The sequence below is a fragment of the Rhinolophus hipposideros genome, assembly GCF_964194185.1.
Source record: "Rhinolophus hipposideros genome assembly, chromosome: 9".
NCBI lineage: Eukaryota > Metazoa > Chordata > Mammalia > Chiroptera > Rhinolophidae > Rhinolophus > Rhinolophus hipposideros.
Window position 1 is genome coordinate 2,830,768 of NC_138055.1, and position 13,704 is coordinate 2,844,471.

The following is a 13,704-nucleotide window of genomic DNA, read 5'->3' on the forward strand; positions in this document are numbered from 1 at the left end:
CTGAGAGTTGCTCGTACGTGCCCTCCCTGAACCCCTGTGACTCCGAGGTGGTGTCTGCTCTGCATTGAATTGTGTCCTGGGTGGGAAACGTCTGGGGCCCCTTGGACCCTCCCCAGGTCATCCTGGGAGCCTGACTGGGCTATTTTCTCAGGGTCCCCACAGGAAACAGAGGGAACCCTGAACAGGTCGCTCCCAGGAGGGCTTATTATCAAAGAGGATGGGGTGTGGGCATCCACGAGAAGTGTGGACCCAGGGCTGTGACGGCCGTTAGGCCAGAGGACTAACGGGGAGGGCAGAGCAGGGAGGCCAGAAAGAAGAAGTCATGAGAGAAGCCACTTATGTGGAGCAGGGACTGTCATTGGAGTGACAGAGCCAGCCTGAAGCCCTCCTAACCACTCTCCCCACCCTCCCTTTTGTCGCCTGTTGGGCTTCAGTGGACAAAGCCAGCCAGAAGCCAAAGAACAGGGGACCCCTTGATAAGGTCCAAGGGGTCTGCCCGCAGGCAGGGAACAGGGCAAAGTCAGTTTGCTTTTCTCTGCTTGGTGACATTTTAAATGAGAGGAACTGCTGGTGTACTTTGCCTTCAGCCAAACTAAGGGCACGCTGGAGGTGGGCCTTTTCCTGGAAAGGTATTTGCAAAAGCAGGCACTTTGCACAAACATGTCGAACTCCATCCAGCACAGGTGGAACAGCAGAGCCCCTCCCCCGACCCCCACCCACGAGGTTTGGGGCTGACTTGGGGAATTTGGGATCCTCACTATTGAAGGTGTGCATTTTTCTGAGGCTTTTGTGAAAGATGGCTAAACATTTCCACCACCAGCTTGCACAAGAGTGAATGCGCCTGCTGGAAAAAGTTCTGTGTAAGTCATTTTGGAAAGATTCCTTCCACGTGGGACTCAGGTTTGGCCGTAACCAGGACTCTTTGAAGTGTGTGTCCTTCCTGCTCTACCTCGCCCCTTCCCATAGCCCCACACACTGGGCCAGGTGCGGGAAGCCTGTGTGACTGTGCTGTCGTAGAGCCCCAGAGCGCCTGTCCTTGGGAGATGTGTCCAGAAAGATGGAAAATGACTGCTAATAGAGAGTCACAGGAATGTGCTTTTTCCCAAAACTGTGAGAAAGGAGGCATTTGTAATTGTCATTTTTTTTTATAAATGTGGGTGCACAGTTCTCTGGTAGAATCCAACTTACAGAAATGAACTCAGAAGTTATTTAGTAGACTATAGGGCCATCTATACAGTGGAATGTCACACAGCCATGAGACCTCTGTGTGCCAATGTGGAAAGATCTCTAAGAATGTTGTTAATAGATTTTTTTAAAAAAAGAAGAAGAAAACAACACATTACAGAACAGGTTGTAGGGTGTATGTTTTTAAAAGTTTCATTTCAAACTTTCAGAAAAGTTGCAAGATTAAAACAAGAATTCTAATAGACCCTTCACCCACATCACCCAGTTGTTGACATTTTCCGGCATTTGCTTCATCTTTCTCTCCCCACCAGCTCCCTGCTCTCCCTCCCTTAGATGTCCTCATCATATTTCAGCCACTAATTTCAGCGTCCCTGATGATCATACCTGTATCAGTCACTGTGACACAAGCCCCTCTATCCCTCCTCGTTCATTGTTGGCTTTCTACCACAGCAGGGAGCTTTTCTCTGCTCCCCTCTTTATTTAGATAAGTATGGTTTCATGAATTCCTATTTTATTCAAATAACTATAATATATTTCTTTCATTAATTAGTTTGATGCTCATATTGTTTCCTATTTGTCTTATATCTCAGATTTGGATACAAGAACACAGGTATCAAAGCCAGCTGTCCTGACAAACCCATCATTTTAATAGCCCTCTATCACTTTTTTTGGCACAAAAAGACATGCCAGGCTTATTTTGTGCTTTTCCTGCCTCCACCCTGGAATTGACCATTTATCCAAAGAACTCTGGGTTGTTTTGGTAAAAAATGGTATTTAGAAACCACGGTCTAGGTGGTAGGTGTGCTCATTGCTGCTGGGGTGTCTCTCTCACTGGGCACAGCTAGGACCCGTATATATCTAGAACATAGGACATACCTATACACACATACACGTTCTGAATTTCATATTTCTGTGTATCTCTACTTACTGAAAACCTTGAATTCCATTCCAACACTACGGAGTTCACTCTAGTTTTTCCCCGTTCTATATTTGTAACTCTTTTCTCTGTCAGTAAGAAACCTTGTTCTCGTTATCCTCAGTATGGTTATCTGTTCTCTCAACCCTCCATTATTTAGACAACCTCTCAAACTCTCCAGATCACCACCTCACTCAGCCTCCAACCCTGCCCTCAGTCCACACCAGCTGCATCCTCCCTACTGCTCATCTCAAGCAGCTCCAGCCTTGTGAGCTGCTGCCTTGCTCAACCTGACTACTGACTGACTCCAATGGGTGTTGGGAACAAGAAGACCTAATGGAGATTTGACTGAAGTATTCAATTACTCAGGAAAGGAGAGAGGCAGAAAAAAGGAAGGAAGTTTGTTTATAATTTTAAAATTTTTAAAGGGAATGAAAATACAAAATACCAAAACACATGGGATGCAGCTAACTCAGTGCTGAGAGGAAAATTCATAGCACTGAATACTTGTATCAGAAAAGAGGAAAAGTCTCAAGTCAATAATCTAAGCACCCACCTCAAGAACCTAGAGAAAAGAAGAGCAAAATAAACTCAAAGTAAGTAAAATGAAAGAAAGAATAAAAATAAGAGCAGGAACCATTGACACTGAAAACAGAAAAACAATAAAGAAAATCAATGAAACAGAGCTTTGGTAAGATCAATAACTGACAAATTTTTAGCAAGACTGACAAAGAAAGAGAGAAGGCACAGATTACCAATAGCAGGAATAAATTCCCAGTTCCTCAGAAATCACAAACTACCGCAACTGACCCAATATGAAAAGTAATTTGAATGACTGTGTTACTATTAATGAAATGGAATTTGTAATTTAAAAACTCCCCGACATGAAATCTCCAGGCTCAGATGGTTTCACTGAAGAAGTCTATGGATGTTAAAAGAGCCACACCAATTCTATACAGTCTCTTCCAGAAAATAGAAGAAGATGGAACACTTCCCAGTTCATTTTGTGGTTAGTAGTGCCCTGGTTCCAAAACCAGCGTTCGAAGACACCATGTTTCCCTGAAAATAAGACCTAGTAAGACCATCAGCTCTCATGTGTCTTTTGGAGAACAAATTAATGTAAGACCCGGTCTTAAATTATATTATATAAGACCTGGTCTTATATTATCTTATAAAGACCCAGTCTTATGTTATATTAAAATAAAACTGGGTCTTATATTAGTTTTTCCTCCAAAAGATGCATTAGAGCTGATTGTCCGGCTAGGTCTTATTTTCGGGGAAACACGGTAGACACAGCTGATGTCCACACAGATACCTGTCTGTAAATGCTCACAGCAGCTTTTTCCGTAAGAGTCTCAGGAGGCCTCAGTGGCTGAGTGGTTCAACAGACTGTGGTACATCCACACCAGGAATGTGTGTGTAAGAAGGAATGAACTGATGGCATGCAGCAGAGACCTATGCTGAGCAAGAAAAGCCGATTTCCACTATTAGGATTTCCCTCCTTGAAATGACAAAGTGATAGAATTGGAGAACAGAGGCATGGGAGGGAAGGAGGCGTGGCTCTGAAAGGGCAGCGTGTGGGGTCCCATTGGGGATGGAAATCTGTCCTGACTGTGTCAGCGTCCGCATCTGGGCTGTGAGGTTATGCTGCCCCATTGCAGGCTTCTTACCATTGGTGAGAAGTGGGTAAGGGGTACATCAGCTCTCACTATTATTTTTTACAACCGCATGCGCATCTAAAACTATCTGAAAATAAAAGGCTTAATTCAAAGAACTTTGAAAGGTATACACATATGTGCTGGCATATGCGTATTTCTTTTCTGAAGGGTACCCTCCCCTCAAAACACCAAATCCACCAGCAGCGTGTATCAGATAGATTATAAACTGCCCCAACGCACCGTGTCTTTAAACATCCAATATTTATTTTTCCTCGTGATTCCAGGACAGGAGGTGTTATTGTGGTTCTTTTTGCAAACAGTGTACCACATGGTCGATGCCTTTGGGAATAAGGCTGATGAGAAAGGAGGCGGCTTTCATGTTTAGTTTATACTTTTCTGCACTGTTTTCCACGTTTCATGTGTTCTTTTATTAAGGGATACAGCAGGAGTCATCTGGGTGATGGGATTTTGGACTATTTTTTATTCCTTTTAAATTTTCTGCTTGAAAACTCATTTGATTTAAAGAATGTACAAGATAAGGAAGCTAATAAACTTCTTTAAAGTCTAGGTAAGCTTTTGCCAAGAACATGAAACTTTTACGAGAAAGGAGAGGGCCGTTGGGCACGCTGTCCCCACCCTCTGCGCCCAGGTCTCACTGGCTTTGCTCCTCCCACCGGCAGAGTTGCACAACAGACACTTGTCTCAGATAAGGGTGTGGGGACTCCATGGGTGCTTATTCCTACAATGCAGTCCACCCATCCCAGCCTGGGTCCCCAGTGTGGACTGTGAATTGTTTTGTTTCTTTCTCTCTGGTTGCGTTTTCTGTTTCTGCAGCCAGTTTCTCGGGACCAGAATGGCCTGTGTTGTGTCTGCCCATTGGGTAATGGATTAATATTGAATATTGACGCTCCCATACTGGTGGCATTCACTTCACATGTGGGGTCAGAAGGTAATGTCTGTCTCCCTTGAAATTGAGCGGGGCTTCAAGCAGAGCCTGCGAGCAGCCTCCATGGGGGTCCAGGCCAGCACCCCAGGGAGGTGAGGGGCACCCAGCCCAGGAGCTGAAACAGGGTCGCCTGCTTCCTTTCCAAAACAAGGCCTCGTCAGATGGTAGAAAGTCACCTGCTATGGAAACAATTACTCCCCTTGACAAACGCAGCCCCACCCTGGACCTGTGTCCATGCCTGTCATGGAAAGTCCCGCAGGTCTGAGGCAGCGGTTAACTTCCCTGTCTGGGGTGGGGGCCACCCTCCTCCACCTGGCACAGTCTTGCGCCCCCATTCTCCACAGCTCCCCCCTTTCACTTCCCTCCAAGACTTTGAAATTAAATGCAGCCCCAGAGCCCCCTTCCCTCCCCAGGCTCCCTGCCTTTTCACCCCTCTGTTCCCCCCGTCCCCCAGGAGGAGGACATTGACTGACTGAGGTCCTCACATCTGCCCTTGAAGGAGAAGGAAACTGAGGCCCAGAGTGAGGTGATGGGAACCTGGCAGCTGTCATCCACCCTGCGCTCTGGCTTTTGGAACTGGGGACCGAGGGCCGTCACGTGCCCTCCTGCTGAGACTGTCCTCTCCCTTCCTTTCCCTCAGCCTCCTACCTGCTCTCTCCCAACCAACTCAGAGTCTCCCCCCATTTTCACTTAATTCCCAGCAGTCACCCTCATGGTCTGCAGACAGGGAGGGGAGTCTGGTCAGAAAGGAGGTCGAGGCGAGGGGTAGGGATCTATGGTTAGCCTGGAGAAGCTGAGGGACCCGGGTCTCTACTGCTGTACAGACTCTGGGACCGAGAGAGGGCTGTTAGGGTCCCAGCAGCAGCAGGCTGGGGCTTTGGTAGGCGTGTGCACAAGCGAGTGTGGGCTAGAGAGTGTGTGTGTGTGGGTGCGGGTGTGGGTGTGCAGATGTCCCTTGTAAGCCTTTCTCCTTTGTCCTAGGAGGCTTTGTGAAAAGATGTCCTGTGACCTGTAATTCCTCGTAGCCCAGAGTGACATTGTCATTGCTTGAAATGATCTGTCATTTCTCTCTCGGGACAGTGTGGGCTGAGCCTAGAGCCCATCTCTGTGGCCCCGGGAACCCCTCCCAGGTACCAGGTCCCCGAGGCCCCCAGTGGGCTGCTGCTCAGGTCCCGCCCCCATCTCCTTTCCAACTGGAAATGGGCAGCTGTCAGATTTGTAGATCCCACATGTGGAGGGACATGAGCTTCTCCTGGGGTGCCCGAGGGTCCCCCAATGTGTGCCAAACAACAACAACCCCTAAAAGAAGGAATGTGTTACCCAGCTTTCCAAGAAGGTACTGTTTAAATGTAGGGAACCCTGATTTTTGAGCCCTTGATTTGTCGATAGAGAAAGGGCCCCTCTGAGCAAATCTGCATAAACTCTCCACTTCCCAATGAAGCTGTGGGGCCTGCTGGGGCCAGTCTGCTGCAGAGGGGGGCACCTGACCCCAATGGAATAGCAGCTGGGAAGCCCCGGGCTTCCTCCCACGGACCCGGGAGCTTTTGAAGGGCCGGGCCCAGTGAGTGGTGGTGTTGTGCCCCAGGGACCATGTCCAGAAGAAGAGTCGTCCCCACGGAGATCACCGGGGCCTAGGAGTTGCTTGTGCACACAGTGCCCAGCACACGGGCAGGACCGAGTGAACCTCTTCCAGCCTTCTAGTCCTCGGGTCTCCCATGTCTGAGCGAACCGTGCGTCCGTCAGAGCAGCACAGACCTTTGCCTTTCATCTGTGGCCAGAACGATCCATGAGCGTGGGTTAACCATTTTGCCTGAGAAACAGAAGACTTTGGCGTGATTTTCTTTTTTCTTTCTTTTTCTTTTTTTTTTTAAAGAAGCTCTAAGGTGACGAGTTGGTTCTGGCCCTTGTTAGAATTCTTTTCTTTTTACTGCACCCCCGATAAGAAGAGTCTGTTGGCGTACTCCAGTATTTTCTCAGGTATCTGGACACATGAAGGACTCGAGACGCTGCAGGTCTCTATGTGTCTAAGCCCTGGAAAAGAGCCGGTGGCCTCAGTGAAGATGCAGTTATGCTGAGCTGCTGACCCCTGCTGCTTTTCTTTAAAGATGTACAAAGAAACTGTTTTTTTTCCGCGTAGGAAAATACTAAGACGGCAACAATGCAGGGAGGACAGCCATTTGCACATTGTTTCATTTTTCTTCCCATTTTTTGTAGCGACAACACTGGCAGCAGCAGATTTGTGTGGGCTGACCCCCTCACGCCCCTCATGAACATTATTTTTTAATCCCATGAGTGAGGAGCTATTTTTACCCATGTTACAGCCCAGCCTGGCGTGTAGGGAAGTCGGGTGACTTTCTTAAATGGAGTCAGGATGTGGCCTCTTGGCCTTCACTGGAGGCTGTGCATGCCGCTGTCCTGTGTCAGCCCAGCCTCAGGCAAAGGGCTTCAGGTCCCCTCTCCCATTTTATTCCCCAATGGCCCTGGAGGTAGGTGGAAACTACCGTGTTTCCCTGAAAATAAGACCTACCCCGAAAATAAGCCACAGTTAAGATCTCAGACGGACACATTTAGTACGTTATGACGATGTTCCAGAAGGAGACGACATGACTGTAGTTGAATAAATGTAGATTGTTGTACATGAAAAAATAAGACATCTCCTGAAAATAAGCCATAACGAAGCAAAAATGAATATAAGACCCGGGCTTATTTTCAGGGAAACGTGGTAGGAACTTACCCATTCATCAGAAGGGGCTGCCGAGGCTCAGAGCAGTAGGTACCCGGCCCCAGGGCACTGGCCAGCGAGGGAGTCGGGGCATCTGCCCTCCCAGCCGGAGGGCAGATGCAGCTGCAAGCAGGAACTTGACATTGTCTTCCTTGGGGGATGACTCGGAGTTGCCACCCTCCCTGGTGGCCGGTAAGTGGCCCACCTGTTGGCCCAATCCGAGTTACGTGCCAGGTCTGCTGCCCACGCCCTCAGGGGCATTCTCTGTCCTTCCTAGGATGTAGGCTTCCAATGTCTTACAGGAAAAAAGTCAAGAAAGGTCTGGGCTTTGTTTGTGTTTAATGTTAAACTCAAAGAAATCAGGTATTGTTACATCTTAACTTCGGGGAGCTCTGAGCTCCTGCTGGCAGTTTAGTTGACTGAAGAAAGCGCAATGACTGTGTAATGCTGCTGACCAGGCTCCAGTGCCCTGACTGCGCATGCAGGTGAGGTGGGACAAGGGACTCCCCAGGCCCCAGCCACCTGTGACAGCTCTGTACCGAGTGCCAGCCATTTTGTCCTGGAGACGCCAGATCCCGTGTGAGCTCGAAGACGGCTAGCCAGCTTGACTGCCTCAGAGAAGCCGGTGTAGTCAGCGTAGCTCTTACGGTGTGGCAGCTGTGGGGTGCAGGTGAGCCTGACCTGCACGGTGGCCACCGTCGTGTGCGGTGTGGCTGAGCCCTGTCCCGGGCCCTGGGGTTCAGTGTAAGCAAAGCAAGTAGAGGTGAGCAAAGTCCTTGAGAAGAATCGAAGGGCTGAGGTGTTGGCAAGTGGCTGGAGTGTCCCTTAACCTGTCTTCCTACATTCCTGCTCGGCCCCTTCCTTGTGTGGTGCTGGGGGTGAAGGTACACACAGGGAGGTAGACTCACTTCACCGGCAGGGGGCCGGAAGCACCTGTGTGGTGCCTGACCTGAGGCGGGTGGTCCCGGGAGGGGCCTCAGCCTCCCTGGAGGGCCAGAGAGACTTCACACCTGCGTGTCACAGCAGGGAAGCTGAGGCTGAGAGAGTGGTCTTCTGGATCACACCTTGTTACCTGCATACAGGTGTGGAGCCACTTGGGCCTCCGGGCAGGCAGCACCTGGGTCTCGTGTTCGCGTGTTTGCGTTGTGGCAAAGGCCTGTGGGAGGCTGCTTGGGAATTCAGTTTGGATCCTGGAAGTGTGTGTGTGTGGATGTTTTCTCCTTGGGACCCTGTCCTCGGCGTAGCTTCAGAGAAACGCCATGCCTGCTTCCGAGGGGGCACTTGTCCCCTCTGTGCCAGGACCCGCGGGGCCTTGCCCACATTTCTTGGTGTGACTCCCCCGGTGGGCTGTTCAGCACGCCCACTGAGCAGGTGGGGTCTGAACCTCACTGTGTTGGAGAAGCGACGGCACAGCACCTGTTCGAGGCTGCATTTTGACTCCTATGACATTCCTGAAGTCCAGCCATCTGTGAATTCTTTGATATGAAAGTTGGTTGATCATTTCTGACAAACAGCGTGAGTCCAGCATGAATCTGTTTGTCCCTCAAGACTTGCCTCCTGGTGTCCAGTGTCGAGGTGCCCACGCCTCCTTTCTCTGCATCCAACATTTGAAATCGAACCCCCATCAGCCTCCCCAGGAGGAATTGTCTACAGCAGGTTAAAGGGCTGTAGAAATGTGAGCGCTTTTGTAAGGATCCAATGCTTTTGTGCACAGAAAAATCCCCCCCGGCTGCTTTAGAGCATTTAAATGGAAGCGCATGAGAGGGTCTGTACAGAGGCAAGAAAGTAAGTTGAAGGAAAAGAGAAAGGGACAGACCCCAAGGGATGACTTCCGGCTGATTTGCTGAGAATCAGGAACCGGGATCTGCACAGACGTGCAAAGCTTGTTGCTTTCAGGTGCCCCCTGAAATGCACGGCAGCCCTTCAGGTGTTTTCTCAGATGGCGGCAGGGGCGAGCATGGTGGGTCTGTCCTTGCTGGCCCCGTGCCACCTGCCCCGGAGGGCCCTTCTCAAGGCCACCGTTGCACAGGGAGGGTGCAGACGTCACCATCTGGCTGGTTTTCGCCTGTTTGCCTATCTGTGCCTGCTGCGCTCTGCCCCAGAGGGTCCAAGCTGGCTGCTGAGGGGTGGGGCAGGGGTCCTCTGGGCTTGGATGGCTGGCCCACGAGACCCACCGAGCTCCAGGAAAGAAGATGCTGGGACACCGGCCTTTGCCCACCCTGTGTTGACACACTTCTGATGCTAGAATCAACTCAACACTTTCATATTACCTTACTGTCTTTTTTTCTGTGCAAATGCATAGCAAACTTTAAAAATTCACATTAGAAGCCTGAAGGAGCCATTCATTTCATCTTGCTCTTTATTCTTTGCTCCTTGCCTCCGGGCCAGCGAAGCCACGGCACTTTCTCCTCGGCCACCTCAGTGCTCCACATAGGCAGCTTCCATCGCCGTGTCTTTTCCAAACACGACAGGTGGGCCTGCGGACGTGAGCCTGACCTGCAGGTACGAGCCTGGCGCCGTCACCCTCTCCTGATTTCTTTCCCACTGGTCTTCACATGCCCTGGTGGCCATACAGCCAGCGTGAGACGTGCTCCTTCCCTTGACAAAAACAGGTGACCTGAACTCAAGCCTCTCACCCTGCTAGTGTCTTCGTTTCACCTCTGGGACCTAAGTCACACACCTCTCGACCCCAAAAGAGAACTTGCACCGCTCTTACTGTATTTTATTATTGTGACACTCTTGACAGGAAGGCATATACTGTATTTTCTCCCCATTTTACAGATAAAAATGGGGAAGGACTTCCCAAAGGTGAATTCCAGGTAGAGACTACTCAGGGGATGTGAATGATGGGTGCCCATCCAGGCAACTCTTCTTATTGAGGTGAAATTCACATAATAAAACTAACCATTTAAAGTGAATAATTCAGTGGCCTTTAGTACGTTCACAGTATTGTGCCACCGCCACCTCTATTGAGATCTGAAGTCTCTTCCTCACCCTAAAGGGAAACGCGGTACCCATTAGCACTCACTCCCCGCTGCCCCCAGGCCTGAAAGTCACCGGTCTACTTTCTGTCTATGGATTTGCCTGTTCTGAACGTTTCGTGTAGATTGAATTGTACAACATGTGTTGTACTGTGACGGGATTCTCTCACTCAGCGCAGGGTTTCAGAGGCTCACCCACGTTGCAGCACAAATCAGTGCTTCACTCCTTTTTAGGACAAAGTAACATTGAACAGACACGCTGCAGTTTGTTGGTCCCCGCATCTGTTCCTGGGCATTTTGGTTGTTTTACCTTGTAGCTGGTGGGAACCTTTGTGAACAAGTTTTTGTTTGGGTCCCTGTCTTCAGTTCTTGCAGGTCTATGCCTGAGAGTGGAATTGCTGGGTCACGTGGTAGCTCTGTAAGGAACCCCATCCATGCATCTTGGTGGCCTGCAGCATTTTCCTGTGACCCCACGGCCTTTCCCCCTGCTTCTGTCATGTCTTCTTGGGGACACCGACCATAGAGTGGGCAGTGGGCATGTGTGTTAAGCAGACTGGTCAGGAGGTGGGTCGGGTTAACTTGCTGGCCGTCGAGCTGTTGGTTCTGGGGCAACACGAGAAGGGGTGGGGCAGCGGGGTGCCCTGGGGGGCAGGGCTCAGGCCCTCAGATGTGTGGCATCTCTGATACGACACTGCGTCTCTCCTGCTGGACCTTTCCATTCTTAATCTGAGAATGCTTGGTTCTGTGGCCAGAAGGGCAGTCACTTTAGCCTGAGCGGCTGGTGAATCTGTGAGAAGGACTCGGGACAAGTTTATGGGACACGGCTCTTCTCCTAAAAGGCATGCTGGCTTACGTGCTGCCAGGCTCTGGGGTCTGTCTGAACGGTGGGCCTTCTCACGTCAGCAAGTGCTGCTCTAAATACAAGTGTTGACTTTTTGTTTTCTTTTTGCCTCCAGTTTTTTTCTCACCGTTTTTGCTTGAATCCCGTATCTCTGAGCCGTTGAGTACGAGCAGCAATTTTACAACAACTGCAATTTTGTAAACAGCAGCTTCGTTTCATTAAAGCTTCCCCAGTATAAATGCTGTTTATGTCCTTTCCCTGGAAGTCTCACACCCATCCCAAAAATGTAAATTATAAGCTGTAAAGAAAATATGGGGCTCGCACAGCTTGGGGACGGTTCTTTCCCCAGGATTGCACCTAACACTTAAGCACCCCTAATAGGTACTTGTTCATGTTTTCCAAAGTGGGTTGCTGTCACAGGGTGAGAACACAGGTTATTTTTTATACTCAACTAACTGTTGCTTAACCAAAGGTGAAAGCGTTGATATAGCTTAGCAGACCCTGTGATCTCATCAACTGATGTAAAAGAAAATCAAAAACATTATCTGTGAACGAGGAGACCGGAGGTTGTGGTGAAAGCCTCCCTTGGATTTACCTAAGACGGGTTCGCAGGAGGTGCTGTATCTTGTGTTGATGATTCTCTCAAAGTCCCCATAACACAGAAAGGATGGGTATATTACATCCTTCTCTTGTGACAGAGAGACTGGTACAGATGTCTAGATGGTTGGCCAAGGGAGAGCAGAAGGCTTAACGAGGTTACTGTGTGCAGTAGTGCAGGCTGTGCACTGCACAATTCCAGCGGGTACCACCAGGGTGAATGAGGCTCCCTGGAGTCACACACCTCGGCTCCCTGGCTGATTCCTGTTACCAGAAGTAACAGGAATCCTGTTACTGCATCCTGCCTTCTAGCCCAGTGTCCTCAGTTGAATGTTTACTTTGTTGTTATTAAAAATGGAAGATTTCTTTTGGAATAAACTGTGAAGTTATTTCCCTATTAAAAAGCATTGGGGGTGATATAATTAAATTATCTATGTTTTTCCAACTATCAATCTCCAACATTATTATAAAGAAGCATAGAGTAACATCATGTTATAACCTCAAGCGGACCCCAGAGCTATCATGGGGAGGCGCTGAGCCTGTCATTCGGGGTGATGGGAAGGATGGCACTCTAGCCTCTGCTTCTGCTGGGACTGGGAGACAATGTTCTCTCTGGAGGGGAGGGGAAGGAGCTGCTGTGTGTCGTGTGCCGATGGTGCGGTCTGGTGGCACTTCACACGTGCCATCTGGGTTAACCTTCAGGCCACCCCATGGGATGCAGGTCTTATCATCCGGGTCGTACAGGTGGGGAGGGAAGTTCCGTTGCTTGGCCCAGCCAGAGCCTGCTCCCTGGCTGCCGGCCACGTTTCCAGAACTCTTGACACCCATCCACATTACATGGCTGGCATGGACAGGCTCCATGGCTCCTGCTGGAAGGAGCTGAGGGCTGTCTGGGTGGATGTGTTCTGTGTCCTCGAGGGGCAGGCCAGGGGACGGGTGGGGGTGCCCAGGGACAGCGCTCGGTCACTGAATGCAGACAGCAGCCTCCTCCAAAAGGGAATCTGCTTCTTCCAGAAGTGAGCAGGTTTCACCCTGAGTTGCTGATTCCAGGGGATTTCTCATAATGAGCCCAGGGTGGGGACGTTGTGTGTGTGACCCACGGGGACAGCTGAAGGGGGAGACGTTCAGGAGAAAGATGGGGCTTGGTCTGGGGCACAAAGGGTGGTCAACTTCAGGCCAGCAGAGGGTACAGAAGGGTCATTAAGGGCGAGGAAAAGCAGGGGCCCAGGAATGACTGTCACTGACTGGTGGTGCCGGGCTCCTGGCCTGGACAGGGAGCATTGTGCCACCTGGGGGGTGGTCTGTGGGCCGAGAGGCGGGTTCCCGGGGTCTGTGCCCTAGGAACACGGACAGGGCTGAGCAGGAACCTGCTCAGCTGCGTGGAGTCACAGGCAGAATTCAGAAGGAGGGATCCCAGGGCTCAGCTGTTGGCTGCTGTACAAAACACCACAAACTGGGGGGACTTAAAGCAACAGAAATTTATTGTCTCAGTCTGAATGCTAGATGTCTGACATCGACGTGTCACAGGGCCGCACTGCTTCCGAAGGCTCTTGGGGAGGGTCCTTCCTGCCTCCTCCGGCTCCTCGTGGCTGCCAGCGGCCTTGGTGATCCTTGGCTTGTGGCCATGTCACGCCAGTCCCTGCCTCAGTTGTCACATGACGTTCCTGTGTGTCTCAGCCTCCGTATCTGTCTTCTTATAAGGACACCAGTCACATTGCATTAGGGCCTGCCCTACTGTCACATGACCTCCTCTTAGCTAATTACATCTGCAGGACCCCTAGTTCCAAATAAAGTCCCATTCCGAGGTTCCAGGGAGGACAGAACTTTGGGGGGTATGCTATTATCCCAGTCCAGCTGG

At 50.3% G+C, this 13,704-nt stretch overlaps 1 protein-coding gene across 1 annotated transcript in view; it reads left to right on the forward strand.

Annotated features, from left to right (window-relative positions):
- Positions 1-13,704, forward strand: part of CELSR1 (cadherin EGF LAG seven-pass G-type receptor 1) — a gene marked incomplete at its 5' end in the record, with an annotated part of 132,213 nt that overhangs the window by 72,859 nt on the left and 45,650 nt on the right. The window lies entirely within an intron of this gene.